Source organism: Megalopta genalis, chromosome 5 (genome assembly GCF_051020955.1).
Source record: "Megalopta genalis isolate 19385.01 chromosome 5, iyMegGena1_principal, whole genome shotgun sequence".
Lineage (NCBI taxonomy): Eukaryota > Metazoa > Arthropoda > Insecta > Hymenoptera > Halictidae > Megalopta > Megalopta genalis.
The window spans coordinates 14,226,080-14,241,464 of NC_135017.1; the positions used below are offsets into that span (position 1 = coordinate 14,226,080).

Consider the following 15,385-nt stretch of genomic DNA (forward strand, 5'->3'; position numbering starts at 1 on the left):
TCGCTTTTTTCCTGCTTCGTTTCGATCCTTATGACGATTTTTATTTAACCTTTTCATTCTCTTGCCCGTTGTTGATATCTTAATTTGTAGTTTTATTCACGGTCCGGTTATTATTTGCGATTTCTACTTTTATTATTCGTATTCCGGTTTTTACGTCGATTTCTATATCTGCGATCTTCTATTTTCATTTTCTATTTTTATTTATTTATTTTCTAGTTTTCGAATTCCGATCATATTTCCGTTGCATTTCTAATTTTCAATTCTTTTCGCAAACTTCCCGAGAACTTTTATCCCAATTTTTACCGCCGCGTCTGTGTTTCCCCGTTAATTTTGATTTCACGTTAAATACAATTCACCGTTCTCTAACGAGTGTACATGCTCGTCGCACTAATTGAGGAAGTAAAACGAATAACCCAAGATCAATTAAAATTTTAGATTATTCGCGCCGGTCGCCTAAGCGGAAACCATTACGTATTATCGCCGGGACACCGGCACAGTTTTCATTCGTGCACCGATTTCACGTGAGTTTCGCTGTTTTATATTACGTTCCCGAATTTATTATGGGAATGTAATATTCGCGTGTGCATTCGCGGCGCGACTTTCCCTGTGCTAACGAGTCCGGGCGAATTTTTAATGACACGTAATGCACGATTCGTTTGGGATAATTACGATCGTAATAGACAGCGCTAGGTCCTGTAATGCGATAGCCTTGCGTAATTTCGCTTAATATGTTGCCGGATGCGGTCGCGAAAGGCGGGCAACAATCAATCCGAGGATATAATAATATCGTTTCGAACGACAGAATTAATTCCAGAACGAAATAGACGAAAGACCGCCCCGCGAATGACGTTAACGTAGTTCTCTTTCACGATTCGATGAAATACGTTGTAGAATTAATTTGAAAAAACCACGGCAACAAACGACTTATACAATATTAATCGATTGCAAAATACGAGACAATAAATTGTCGATCAATCTTAGAGCAGAAATCTATCACGATTCAGTGAAATTCGTGATAGAACTTTGAAAAGGGCAGTATCGATTTTGCAGTGCAAATTCAATTTTGTGATTTGTTCGAACGTGTAACAAGATTAATTCGAGAATAGAAAGCAATAAATCGCGGAAAAATATTTCACGATATAAATAGAGCAGATGAAAAAATGAATTGTTCTCGACGTAGATATTCTTTTATAATTTATTTAATCCTGCGACATAGACGATTTAAAGATATAACAGATAAATAACAAAGTTAATAGCCGATTCTTCCACCCTTTCGTTGGAATTCCGAATAGAACGATCGCGAAAGCGAAGATGTTCGGTCGGATGCGTCGAGTGCATGAGCCGATGCGCCGCGGCGCACCCGTCGCGATTTGTATCAAACCGGATGCACCGCCGTGACAGAGCCCGGGGTTCTAATCACAGAGAGCGGAGCAATGGCGTTGCTTTGTGCAGCTTGCTTTCTTCGAAATTGGGCTGATTTGTCAGAAGGTTTCCCGTGGAATTAGCGCGAGTTCCGCGCAGCGCGGCTCGGCGCGGCGCAGTCTCTCCGCGAGGTGCAACTAATCTCGGGACCGTGTCCCCGCGTTACAAGAATCCATCAACTTTACGACCTGTATTTTAGCGGGAAAGTTAAATGAAATTTCGCCCCGTGAAAAACATTTCTTAACGGCCGGCCAAACGAAAATTGCGTTCTCGCTGAACGAACGAACGAACGAACAACGTTCCGCGTCCGAACGAAAATTGGTCTTTCTCTGGTCGGGAGAAAAAAATAGAGCAAATGTTTTCAGCTAAAGAGAGCTAAAGAGAGGCATAGATTACGTATTCTACGAATGAAAATATTTTCCACGGCGACGAACGAAGCGATTCGTAAAATCGAGGGCGTTAACCGCGAGAAATCGGGTTTATTCGGAAGCTATAGTAATGTCTCTCTAATTGACGCCCAGATTGACCACAAAAACAATTTATAACTATAAAAATAAACCGAATAATCGTATCTGCTCTTCCCAAATTGTCCACAATTATAAAAACGAGTCGCAAGGCTCTCGAACAATCGTATCTCCTCTTCCCAAATTGTCCGTTTTAGTGGACAATCCGAGCGTCAGTAAGGGAGACATTGCTGCACGACGCCGCGTTTCCATCGTCGCAACGGAATCACTATTATCCCATCCCTCGTGTTCGATAATAACTTACCATAATTCGCCCTGTAAAATATGTATAACGCTTGCGTTCATTACAGCCGGCAAATAACGCGCGGGCAAATAATAATCGAAATAATAATTGGATCGGTTAATTACGTATCGATATACGCCGCGTTTAATGAGTCAATTACCATTTACCCTCGATGGACAAACCGGCGAACATAAAGTGACTCTAATGCACCGAAAAATTCACGCTGTCAAGATCGAGCAACGATTCGGCTAATTTCAGCGGCCGAGATCCGCGACTTTCGCGGGGATTATGGTCGCGGCAGCGATTTAGTAGGCTTATTGGAGGCTCGCCGGTTGTTGGCTCATTTTTTCCGGTACGAGCCTCCTCGGACCGTATGAGAGGCTCCGGCAGGCCCCGGTATTACCTACGTCCCTGCGAAAATTCCATCGGACGAAGTTAGCAAGAGGTAAAACGCCATCAACGGATGCGCAATTTTCCGCGCCGTAGGACGCGCGGCCTCGAAAAGGCCACGATGGAAAATGGACCACGATTTGCGCGAGACACACTTTAGATGATACAATGACGCCGGGGAGGAAGCTGGATAGGATACCTGTCTTCTTCCACGGCTCCTCGCTTGCCGCCCCTTTTTTCGTTCAATTTTTTCCCCCCCTGGAGGAAAATAAACTGCGAGCGTTAGGGCTCCGCCGTTTCATAGAAAAAGCCGCCGGTGATTCGCCGGATTTTCTATGAAACTTAATCTACGCTTTTTACGCGGCCCGGGCACCCGCGGAGAATCTTCAGTTTTCCATTTTCGTACGCGAACGCGGTTAGGTTTCCTGGTTAAATGATCTTTGCCGCCGCCGCCGCGTTATCTCGCTGTCGCACTTTATTGCATCAGGGCGCGGTGCATAACGATTCGGCGGAGATTAATGTTGCTCGGGGATCGTAGAATTTTAAGGGGTTCGCGTACAGGATTTTCTCTTTAAAGTCAGCCTAGCTGCATCGTTTTACGACCTTCCGGCGAGTTGCTATAATTTTTAGAAAGCAGAGATTTTCGAAGTATGCAGCTCTCTCTCGAGAGTAGATAGCGCCGATCTTCCCGCCGATTTGTTACGAAAGCGTGATCTAAAATTCGAATGAATTAGTGCGCGTTAAACTAGAGACTTTGCTCTTCAAAATCAGCGAAAGCAGAACTTTCTGCGATTTTTATCCACGACGCCACAATTTTTCAAAAATGAAGGAGGCCACGCGCAATTTAACCTTCCGACGAGAAGAACTCTAACACCGCCGTTCCTTTGGATGTCTAATGCAACAGAGTCGTTCTAAAAAAAGAAAAGTTCATGCGGGTGTAGATCAAAGTAGAAAGCTCGCGCTTCGAAATAAGCCAAAGCAGGACCTCTTACGAATTTTTCACACGGCGCTGCAACTTTTAGAATTTCAAAGTGACGCTTGTATTTCAATCTTTTGATAACGAGAACGAGTTCCCCGCTCTTCTTTCCTACGTCCACTAGACAAGGGGCCGTTGTAAAAAGGATTCGAGCGAATCTAGATCAAAGTAGGTACTTCGCCCTTCAAAGTAAGCTAAAGCGGGACATCCTACAATTTTTTCGCGCGATGCCACAATTTTTGCGATATCAAATGCTCGGTTGCACTTCACGCCTTTCGAGAGCCACGCGACGCCTTCCTCGCGATTTTCGCTGCGAGACTATCCCTCGAATGATTTTGAAAATTGCTCGAAAACGTTAACAATCGAGGGTGATCGAACGATGCGAGAGGCGCGAGTGCCGACGCGTCGAACGACGAATAAAAAAACGAGCGCGTTCGATTCATGTCGACGCTTTAATTTCGTATTTAATACGATTAATAATATATAATATATAATAATATAATTAATTCTCGGCAACGAGCGGTTCGCGAGATCGCCGAATAATATTTCCTAGGTATTACGTGTTTGTTTAAAAAGGTTCCAAGTGAAAAGAAGCGTCTCGGCGGGCCATGTCTCCGTCGTGAAATCGAATGGTGATCCTCGAACGGGTTCGATATCCCTTGTCTCGGGCGGTTTTCCTCGGGCTCCACGCCCTCGCCCTCGAATACAGAATTCCTACAGCCACTCCGCTCGTAGTTTTCAACGAAATCCGACGTTCGTATGCCGTGACCAGCCCTGATCGGTAAACACACAAACGCGCGCCGCCTCGCGAAACAGAAAACTGTTTTACAGTCGAGCCATCCTCCGCCCTAAATCATATTAAAACCAGCCATAAGCCTGCATAGAATAGGACGGGCCTCTCGCTGCTGTATGCACTTCGCCGAAATAGATTTTCGTAATTTTTCCTGCCCGTTCGAACTCCACGGCATCATTCTTCGACCAGCTACAGGCACAATCTCTGCAGAATTCGAGTGTTCGAAAGATCGAATGTTCGATCTTACTTTCGCAAAATTTTCAACGTCTTTTATTTCTTGGAAAGCACTGGATTGATTGATAAAGCTGAAGTTCGAAGCGCTAAATTCATTCATAAAATTCGAATTGATTTATGAAGCTCGAGTTCGAAACGCTGATTTTTTTTACCGAAATTAAAATATCGATAGAAAATCGCAGCGTCGATTTTCTTCGCAGAAAAATGTTTTACATTCACTCTAAGCGACGCTCAGCTTGGAAAGAAAAATTTGGGCCACAGTTTGGGACCATTGTTCGAGCCTTGCGGCCCCGCTTTTAGAGTCGTTGACATTCGGTAACTATAAAAACGCGCCGCGAGCCTCAAATTGTCCAATTTTGTGTGGAAAATTCTGACCGCGCGAATTAGAGAGAAACATCTGACCGCGCGAATTAGGGAGACTTTAAGCCGCTTCGATCGCGATGCTTCCTTAAATCAAATAAATTACGCGCAACTTCTAACATTCGTCGGATGCTCGGCCGTTCGCCGGAACGAAAAACCGGGGAAAAAATGTTAGCCTGCCGTGCCGTATTGTGCAGAATTTTTCGTGATGCCCGACTGCGGCGCCGAGCACGGTACAACACGGAATTTCGCGGAAAACTTGTCGATGTCTCCGGTCCGGCCGGACGTTTCGTTATGCATGTTTTATCGGGGCGTTTTTTTTCTCCCCCCCCCCTTTCCGCGTTCCCCAATCGGCGAACTGCATCGTCGAACTCCGTTCCTCGAAGTTTGTTCCCGAAACAATTATCTGTTGCTGATGCTAACTGAACGCCAAGGCAATTGAATTTGTGCAGTGTAGGATGCAGAAACACGTCATGCGTGAAACAATGAGCATTCTAGTATTCTCCCGGCTACGGATCCGGCTGCTAGGCGAGCCGAGGTTCGGCAAATTGTTAATATCGTAGAGATCATGTCCTCGCGGATCGAACGTTGTTACCTTATTTCGCTGCGAGTTCGCCGACACTGGCCCGAGTCGGCCTTTTCGCCGCCTTTCGTCCGAGTCTTTCGGCGGCCATTTTCTCACTCGAAACGATCACTATGATTTGAAACGATAGATCTTCCACGATTCGAATAAGATATTGCTTCAAATAGAACAGAAGGCATCAGCGAATGAAGTATTTTGTAACATATTTTACGACATTTTTGTAACATTTTATCACAGTTAAAGCAGCACAGTATTTGATCTTGATTGCGTAGAACGTCGAATAAGATAGCTTATTAATGAGATTTAAGTTTTCTAATTTTCTCAGTAATGATCGTGATGCTCGAAGATGCGAATATCACATGCGCGCTTACCAATCAAAAAACGCAGAGGATTCGCCGACTCTGGACACGTGTAACTATCGAACCAATTAGTTCCGCGCTTTAAAACTTGCATTTCCGTCGACTTCTCGTCGATCTCTACGGAACGGTATCTCAGAAAGTCGCGAAATGTCGGTCCCCTAAAGGAAACTTTGACCCCATTTTTTATTCAAATCCGGCGGATCGCTTCTGCCTAATCAAGATGAAAGGACCCCGATTGATCCAGGAAGCAGGCGATCGATCCCGGAAACGTTTCCGAGTACGGTTTATCTTTTATTCGGCCGTCGGGACGGAATTCCGCAGCCGTGCCCGGCCGCTTAGGTTTTCCATCGTCGCGCGTCCCGTACGCCGATTCAGCGCACGTTTCGCGGGAGGAAGCGTGGGAGGAGAGTGGCCGGGAAGGGAGGAAGGAAGGAAGGAAGGAAGGAAGGAAGGAAGGAAGCAAGAAAGGAAGGAAGGAAGGAAGGGAAGACCGGTCGCAGGAAAAACCAAGAGATCCAGGGGGAAGAACGCGGAGGGCCGAGACAGAGGAGTGTCGCATCGGCCAACAACAAGACAAATGATGATTGCGACAAACATTTCGAAGCATACCGGCCAATCCCGACGCGGCAATCTCCGTCCCGTGGTAAACGTTCAATTTCATTCCGGCGGAACGCGTCTGCGAGACTTTTTTCCGCGCGGCAGTCCGTGTCGTTCGACGAGCAACTGCCGTTCCCCGACTTCTCCCTCTCGCAATCCCCGCAATAAAAACACCATGGAGCCACGCCAGCTTCCGGGATCATGCACGTCCGACCTTTCTTTGATCCGCCGCCGACAACTTTATTAGGCGTCACTGTGCTCTTCCGTTCAGAAACGAGCAGTCCCGCGAATCGTCGGGGAACGACGCTCTCTCTCTCTCTCTCTCTCTCTTTTTAACAAGAAAACCGAGCACCGCCTGTCCGATTCTAGAGCAATCGCCGAGCGTTTTAATTACCGAAAAATTTCGTTGATCGCGCCGGAGAGCGTCCGACGGCACCGTCGAGCTCGTCGGAGCTCGCCGGAGCTCGCCTGCTTACCAAAAATCAAAGTTCCCGAAGTTCGTTAGCGTCGGCGACTAGTTTGATAAGAACTCGACGGCGGTAACGCAGAGCCTCGAGCCACGAGAGGCGGGTTCAACGTTCCGGCAAAAATAGCCGAACAGAATGAACCGATTAGAACGACAGAGATACCGTTCCCGGTGTTTTATGGCCACGACGCAGCAAATCATTTCGTTGTTTATGCTGGTTAAAATGATCGAGGCGACGCGCCTCGGCCGCGCCCGCGCCGTTCTATCGCGGTCGCGTGCATCAGCGACAATGCATTCGCAATTTCTCAACCACCTTGATAAGCGTGCGTGTCCGTTCCGTCTGTTGTACGCATGATCGGATCTAAACTGCTTCGACGCCGCGCCGGATACACCATCCTACTTGCAATGCGACCGCGTTTTTAATCCGCCGACGCGGCGCGTACGTGCAGTAATGTCTCCCTTACTGACGCTAAGATTGTCCACGAACTGGTCTGCGACTCGTTTTTATAGTTTCCCGTGTGCTGTGTCTTCGAACAATTTTTTCGACGAGAATGAATTATACACGGAAAAAGTAGAGACTTCAGGGTTTGAAATGAGTTCGGTTTCGTTCTTCTACGATTTTTGTTCACGAAGTTACAGAATTCTGAATATCGTCGATGTTTCGGGGGTTGGAAATTTCGCGTAAAATCTGGATCGAGGTTTTTCATCCACCGTGTCGCGAATAAATTTTCTTGAAGAAATCGACGTACAGTCTCCGAAAGTAGATACTTCGAGCTTTAAAATGAGTTTAGTTTCCTTGTTCTACGATTTTTTCTCACGAAGTTACAGAATTCTGAATATCGTCGATGTTTCGGGGGTTGGAAATTTCGCGTAAAGTGTGGATCGAGGTTTTTCATCCACCGTGTCGCGAATAAATTTTTTTGAAGAAATCGACCAACTGCGTCCAAAAGTAGATACTTCAAGCTTTAAAATGAGCTTAGTTTCCTTGTTCTACGATTTTTACTCACGAAGTTACAGTATTTTGAATACCATCGATGTTTCGGGGGTTGGAAATTTCGCGTAAAGTCTGGAACGAGGTTTCCCATCCACCGTGTCTCCTCTTCCCAAATTGTCCATTTTTGTGGAATAACCTGAGCGTCAATTAGGGAGACATTACTGTACTGCGGATCGTTCGAATATACGGTCCCGAATATTTACGGCCAACTTTCCCGGAAACGGGACACGCTCGTTCGACGAATTATAAACGAAGCGATCGAACGAAAAACGCGTCGACGCGCCGCGCATTCTAACCCTTTGCACTCGAGTGGCGACTCTGAGGTGCCACTAAAAACTGCTATACTATTTTTCAAAATAATCGTAACGGTATCGGACTCGTTTATATCTAAAAGACTGTTAAAATTGCAAGTTTTGTGCTTACCAATAGGCTTTCGTATGCATAAATCGCAATAAATCATCTAAAATAGAAACACTATAGATCAGAAAGTATACGTTTAAAATATAATTAAAATAGCTTCGAGAGTGCAAAGTGCTAATACCGAAAGAATCCGCTTCTCTTGCACGAAAAAACAGGCGCGCGCGAAGCGAATCACGACACGAGGACGTGAAATCGGGCGGACGTTTTCCGATTGAAATTCGTAGATCGCGATCGAGGCTCGCGCGCGCGCGCGCGCGGCCCGGATAACCGGGAATTATGGGCCCGGAAGGAAGACGGCAGTTTGATCCCAATAAATCCGGCGCGAATCTATCGACGACAGGGAATACGCCCGGAGAAACCGCAACCTTTGGGGTCACTATATATTCGCGGGCGCGCAAGGAGGAGCGACATAGAGCAGAGATTATGGGACTCCGGGGAGCAAGTTAATACATCTTACGCGACGAGATGTTCGCCCTGTTTGTCACCCGGCGCTCTCCCCTATATCACCGTTTTCCCCGGTTATTTATTTGTCTCGGTCGGGGAGGCGTTCGCGAGCCGCGGCGAATCGGGACGCGAACCGGAAAACCGTCGCCGCGCGTGATAATCCTACGCACGTACCGCTGATTTCATAATTTCGGCGTCTTGCCAGCGAACCGGGGAGGGGCTGAGGTGGGTGTTATACGTGACCGACTCGAGGAATGTGCCCGAGAAGCCGTAGATCCGACCCAAATATCGTGACGAACGCCATATCGGCCAAATGGATTTCGGATGTAAATTGGAGCCGGGATATATGGTCGTCCCGCGCTGTTCGGCCCGGCCGATCCGCCTGATAAATCGGCCTGAATCATTGCCCGCGCGCAGTAGAGACCGTCGTTCGCAAATCTACGAAAACTCGCTAAATATTCGCCGACGGTATCGCCCCGCCGATCCTGCAAATCCTGCGCCACGAAGGCTGGTTAGCTCTCTCGGCCAGTTTTCACGATTCTGCGAAAATTCAACGCGAGATTGCTTCCAGGGCCGGTTACTGTGCCGCTGCGAAATTACTGTGGCTTCGGTTCATTTTCGTGCACAATTAACGGTTACAGTTTGCGAACGATGGACGCTCACGTTTTCATTTTCTCAGCGAGTCTCGATCGTCGTTGTTTATTTGTTCCAATCGGGACGCGCGGCGACGGACCTTAACAATTAATAAAAAAAAAGAAATACGTCGCTCTGTATTTTCCATAAAAAAGTGCTTCGATTCTATGAAATTAGATCTTTTCATGTAGCCACGGTCTAGCCTGTTCCATTTACAGTAATGTCTCCCTTACTGACGCTCAGGTTGTCTACAGAAATGGACAATTCGGGAAGAGGAGATACGATTATTCGAACCTTGCAACTCGTTCTTATAGTTGTTGACAATCGATAAGCATAAAAGAACGAGCAACAAGGCTCGAACAATCGTGCCTTCTCTTCCAAAATTGTCCATTTTAATGGACAATCCGAGCGTCAATTAGAGAGACATTACTGTATTTCCCCCCTCAACAATTTCAGCATCGCTCCTCCTTCTCCTTCGAAAATCTCTGCCACTTCGTAATCTCATATATCGATAAAAGTGTCCAAAAATTACGACGACCGACTTCTCTTTCGAAAAAGAATTATTCGGAAAAACTGCAACCCGAATTCCACGACGAATAAACGTCTCGAAGTGTCCGCAGATTTCGACGACTCGTTCTCGCGACGAGAAAATACCATCCAGCGGCCCGCGAGACACGCCCTGGCGCGGCCTAAAAGTTTCAAAAGAGTTACGTCGTACGATCCCCAGCGAGAAGAAACCGCGCGAGGACGCCAGACGTTTCTGAAACAATTTTTGCGTCGCCACGGTAATGAGGGGGAGGCAGCGCGGCTAGAATGGTCGCGTTAAGCGCCGGTGACAGTTGAACGCATCCTGTCGGACGTAGAACGGAGCAGCAGTTCGCATTGATACCGGTATTTCCCGTAGCTCGAGCCTAACCGACAGAATTCAGATTCCATTTGGCATTCTCGAGAGACAACGGCGGCTGGCGGAATGCGTCCGAGCCATCTCCACCGTGCAAACCCGCACACCGGTGCACACCGGCGCACACAGGTACACACAGGTACGCGCGTAGGGCCCACATAGAGCCGGGCTGCACCCCCGCGAAGGCATAAATACACTCGAGCGATCTCTCTCTCTCTCTCTCTCTCTCTCTCTCTCTCTCTCTCCCCCTCTCCCTTCTCGGTGTATATACGGACAGAAATTCTCCGCTCGTCTGCGCTCCGGATCCGCAAGTACCCGGCTCGGTACACTACAATGACAATAGACCGCCGCGTTTTCTCTATACAGGGTGTCCCGCGAATAATCTCGGAGCCTTTCGACGGAGGAAACCGGGCCTGCCTCGGTCCACCGAGGCCGAATGTCGCGGCGTCGCGCGGTCGAAAGAAAAAAGAATCGATCAAGTTCGCGTCTCGAAATCGTAGAACCGCCGACGGAAATGAGTCGTCGAGAAACGTTCTAGAACTCGAACGTTTTAGTACTCACGGTGAATTCGATATTTCGCCGATCGAAATTTCGCTCTTGTATCGGTTTATAAAAGTCGCAAGCGAGACGTTTATTCCGATTTCGAGCGAGCGTTATCGCAATATTTGCCGCAAGTGACGCGCACGCTGAATAAATAACCCAGAAATGTTCTCGATCGGTCTGAATAATTCGCAAGTTTGCTCCAACGATCTTGTATTGTTATTCTTTCTCATTCTCTCCGCTCTTCTCGCATCGTTTAGATATCTTGATTCACTTCGATCAAGATTAGTACGTAGATCAGATCGGTATTAGATTAGATCGTATCTTTTTTCTTTTTGCCTTCGCTTTCGTTTCTGATTACGCTGCTCGCATATTTTTCTGCGAACACAGAGACGTTTCTCCGTCGATCGAATAAATATTATCATTATCGCGGTAACTTTGCGAGCCGAGTAATCGCGAACGAGCAAATTGTCGACCCGTCGTTTCGACGGGTCCGGTAAACCCAGCGTTAATTCGGCTTCCGTTCGAAGACCACGCCCGAATCCGTCGACGAGAGACCGTCCGCCAACATTCGAGCTTCTCCCGGATGCTCGAGATCCGAAAGTAACCCTCGCGGCGAATCGCAGGAATATTAATTCAATGAAATCGCGCGGTCAGTGATGTCTCCCTTACCGACGCTCCGATTGTGCACAAAAATGGACACTTTGGGAAGAGGAGATACGATTATTCGAGCCTTGCGACTCGTTCTTATAGTTGTTGACAATCGATAACCATAAAAGAAACGAGCCACAAGGCTCGAGCTATCGTATCTGCTTGTCCAGAATTGTCCATTTTTGTGGACAATCCGAGCGTCGGTAAGGGAGACATCACCGTAATCGGAGCGCGCGATTTAATTGAATCGATATCCCTGCGATTTTTGTGGACAATCCGAGCGTCAATTAGAGAGACATTACTGTAATTGCGTAAAAATCGCGGGCACCCCTTCGCGGCCTCCTATTCGCGGCGCTGGCTATTCGTTCAGCCGTGGGATTCGAGCAGAGTTACACGGCCGGAGACCTCATCCATTTAAAGCGACCTCGTTCGCTTCCGATTAGTTCCCTATATACAAGCGATCTCTTCTGGCGGTTCGAGTCTTTTCGGGGTTAGGTATCTCTCGGCATAAATCCTCGGCTTCTCCTTCATCGTATCCAGCCATCTAGCAGTATCTAGCACTGCTCCGGATAACCCGTGCGCACCCTCCTCGAGATCCGGCCGTGTGTCGATCCTTGTCCCGCGGTTGCCAATCCCGTAGCGACCGGAATAGAATCTTCGACGGGCCAAATGAATCGACTACGAAATCGGGAAGACCGGCAGATCGGTCTTCCGGGGATGGAATTAGTAACGGAGCCGGGCCGCCTACCCTTCTCTCTGACAGCCCCGGGCCGCCACCCACGCGATAACAGTTAATGGAATCTTGTAACCGCGATAATGGCGGCGAATCATTCTACTTCTACGAAAAGGATGCTTCCGCTTCGAGCCTCCGGTCGAACGCGATCGTTCGGCATTTTTTAGGGAGCGAATCCTGCCGGCGACGATTCCTCCGATATTTTCACGGTGTACAGTGATTAAGAAGTTCTGGTAATATGTTTTATAAAACTGCATCGAAGATGCATTCTAGGATCGCATTCCGGCGATATTCCAGTGATAATCTGAGAATCTGTTAGCTAGGTCATAGAGAAATACAGTAATTTCTCTCGGAAATGCCAAATTTCGGGTTGCTGCGAATTTCCCTGTGCCAGTGCTGCGCCTGTGTAACTTATTGCTACGTCGACGCTACGGTAAGAAAAACCGCGGCGTTACGAAGTACTAGGTGACGGTGACCAATCGCAATCGTGTCACGTGGCCTCTGAATTGCCTTCGAATCGTGTCGCGTGGCCTCCGAATTGCCTTCGGATCGTGTCACGTTGCTTCCAAATTGCCTCTGAATCGTGGCAAAAAGAAATTACAAATAAAAAGCTTAAGTCTAGGCGCTGCCTTCTTTTTCTCACCGACGAAGAATCGCGACTTAGTAGTCTCATATTTTCCGGTTTCAATTCCGTCTTCCGTACATTTCTGGGAGAAAAGTTTGATCATCGTTCAACGATTATTATCGTACAACAATTCGTTGTCCAAAGCGTTCATTCGAACTCGCCGAGCACAGAAAAGTCTTACAATCCAATAAATTCAAACGTTCAGAAGCGTTTCCAATGTACAGGAATTAGTATTTCGCGGTGTTCGAACGCTTCGAAGCTCCTCGAACACGAAAACCGCTTCGCATCCAACGCGCTCGAAGATCCCCAACAGCCTCGAACATAGAAAAATTTGTTCCCCGATACGTCTGAACAGTCTCGATCCTAGTATCGAAGTCACTGAAACCAGCTGAAACCATTCGAAGCCCGGAGAAACTGAAAATCCTTATCGCCGAGCAATTCCAAAGCGTTCCGGTGGTCTCCGCCCTCGGCCTCGTTCCGGCTTAAAGATTCATTCCGGCCTTCGTTCCCCGAATTTTCGGACATCAACAACCGGCCCTGACGTGGCCATTAAGCGGACTGTTCGCCGTGACTCGCCACAGATAATATTCAATTTAAATTCCGCTCGCGATACACGTGAAACGGCGCGGCTCGGTACGGGCGGCGGTTCCGCGCGTTCCAGTTTCCCGGGGCCGTTTAATATAACTGCGCGCAAACTCGATGTAACTTCTGAAAAATTAGAGACCCTTCGACTTCCCCCGGCCGTGTATTCCGGCGAAGACGGGGCCGGGGCATCGAATCGCACGGCGATGTTTTAATTAAAGCGTTACATGCCGGCGTAGAAGTCGCCTCCCAGCTAACGATATAACTCGGACTGAGATGGACGAAAAGCTGTCCGTCCGTTCGTCCATTTCTCTCTCCCTCTCTCTTTGGGTGTGTGTATGCTTCCGGTACATATATACGGACGGGAGGCCAGGTAAAGGCAGGAGAAACTGGATGTATTATTCAAAGTCATCGTGTCTGCCATAGTCCTTGTCCCTAGTCTTAGCCCTTCAGTCCGCTTTTCCGTCTGACATTTTCTACTCATAACTCTCGCTTGGTTTACAGCCAACTCACAGACCGACACTCCGCACGGCCCCGACGCTTTTACCCTCTCTCGTTCTCTTATCCCAGAGCTTTTTCGCGCGCGCGCGCTCGCGCTCTCTCTCGCTATCCGCCGCTGGCCGTTTTCTAATTCGTTTCAACGTTCGTTAAACGTCGGAACTCTCCTCAAGGTATTGTCCGATCGATCCCGGCCGCGGAAAGATAACTCGCTCCGGGGGATTCGTCTCACGTTTTATGGTTTAATGCGGGGCGCGGCCCACGGGGTCCCGTATCGAGGCCGAGGGCAAGATAAATCGTTGCGGGCAGGAAGTAAAAAAAGAAAGAAGCGCACCGCGGCAACGACCGGGGGGACGTGGAGGACATTTTTAGCGGACCCGTGTTAGCGGGATAATTGATTTTGTCGGCGGCTGAGATTCTTTCGTTGGCGGGAAAGGGTTTTCTTGGGTAAACCTGATTCGCGGGGGTCGATATCGAAACGCGCGGGTGGGCGAACGAGTTTAAAGGAGGACGAAGACAGTCGCCTTATCGAGCGTCCTTCCGTTTTTACCTCTCTCCGCGGGACTTTTGTATCTTTATTTTAGGTTGCTGACGGGCACGGGAGCTTAAGAGCCGTTCTGTAACGCGAATCTCGCGGGGGTTAAACAGACGAACGGGAAGAAAGGAGGGACGAACGAAAGACTAACTGAAACTGAAATGAAGATATAAAAAAGACAAAGGGAAGAAAGGGGACAGCCATGCGGTGTAGATCTGTGAAAAAAGCCGAGCGAAGATACCGCGCACCGGTTGGCAAAAAACGAGATACAATGAGGAATACCGAGAGCGAGAGCACAGAGAGAGAGAGAGAGAGAGAGAGAGAGAGAGAGAGAGAGAGATGCGTGGGGCGGATGGTAGATTCGGGGGCAAGATAATAAGGTCAGAATAGGCAAATGAAACGGGAGCATCATACGAACATTACCACGGGAAAACCCGGTTCCATTTCGACAAATGAGATTTTTAGTTTATCTCTAATTGAAAGGCGAAACCTTATTTGTCTAGACGACTCTCCGGAAAAATGAGAAATTATTACAGCGCGCTATGCTTTGTTATCGGTCGTCCTACCCTTTCGTGTTTTCTCTTCTTGACATGTTTCTCGCGGTTTTATTTTGACTAATTGAAATTAGAAGACGCGACACAGCCCGAATAGCAATTTAAATATCATAATTAAAAGCTACGCTTGCGAAACTTCCTGGTAATAATTTCAATTAATGTCCGAATCAATGATAACGTTACAATTGAAAATTCCATCGATTAATAGAATATTTTATTGTTGCAAGATACTTTCTATATCGACCGCAGAAATTAATCGAGGATTTCTCGAGAAGTTGTTCAAAGACAATTGAAATTGTATAATAGTTATACAAGATTTTATCTCCAGATTTTATTTTTCCAAAATAA

At 47.6% G+C, this 15,385-nt stretch overlaps 1 protein-coding gene across 2 annotated transcripts in view; it reads right to left on the reverse strand.

Annotated features, from left to right (window-relative positions):
* The window catches only part of LOC117227051 (neural cell adhesion molecule 2), a 303,120-nt gene that overhangs the window by 52,163 nt on the left and 235,572 nt on the right, over positions 1-15,385 (reverse strand). The gene's annotated exons all lie outside the window — the stretch shown is intronic.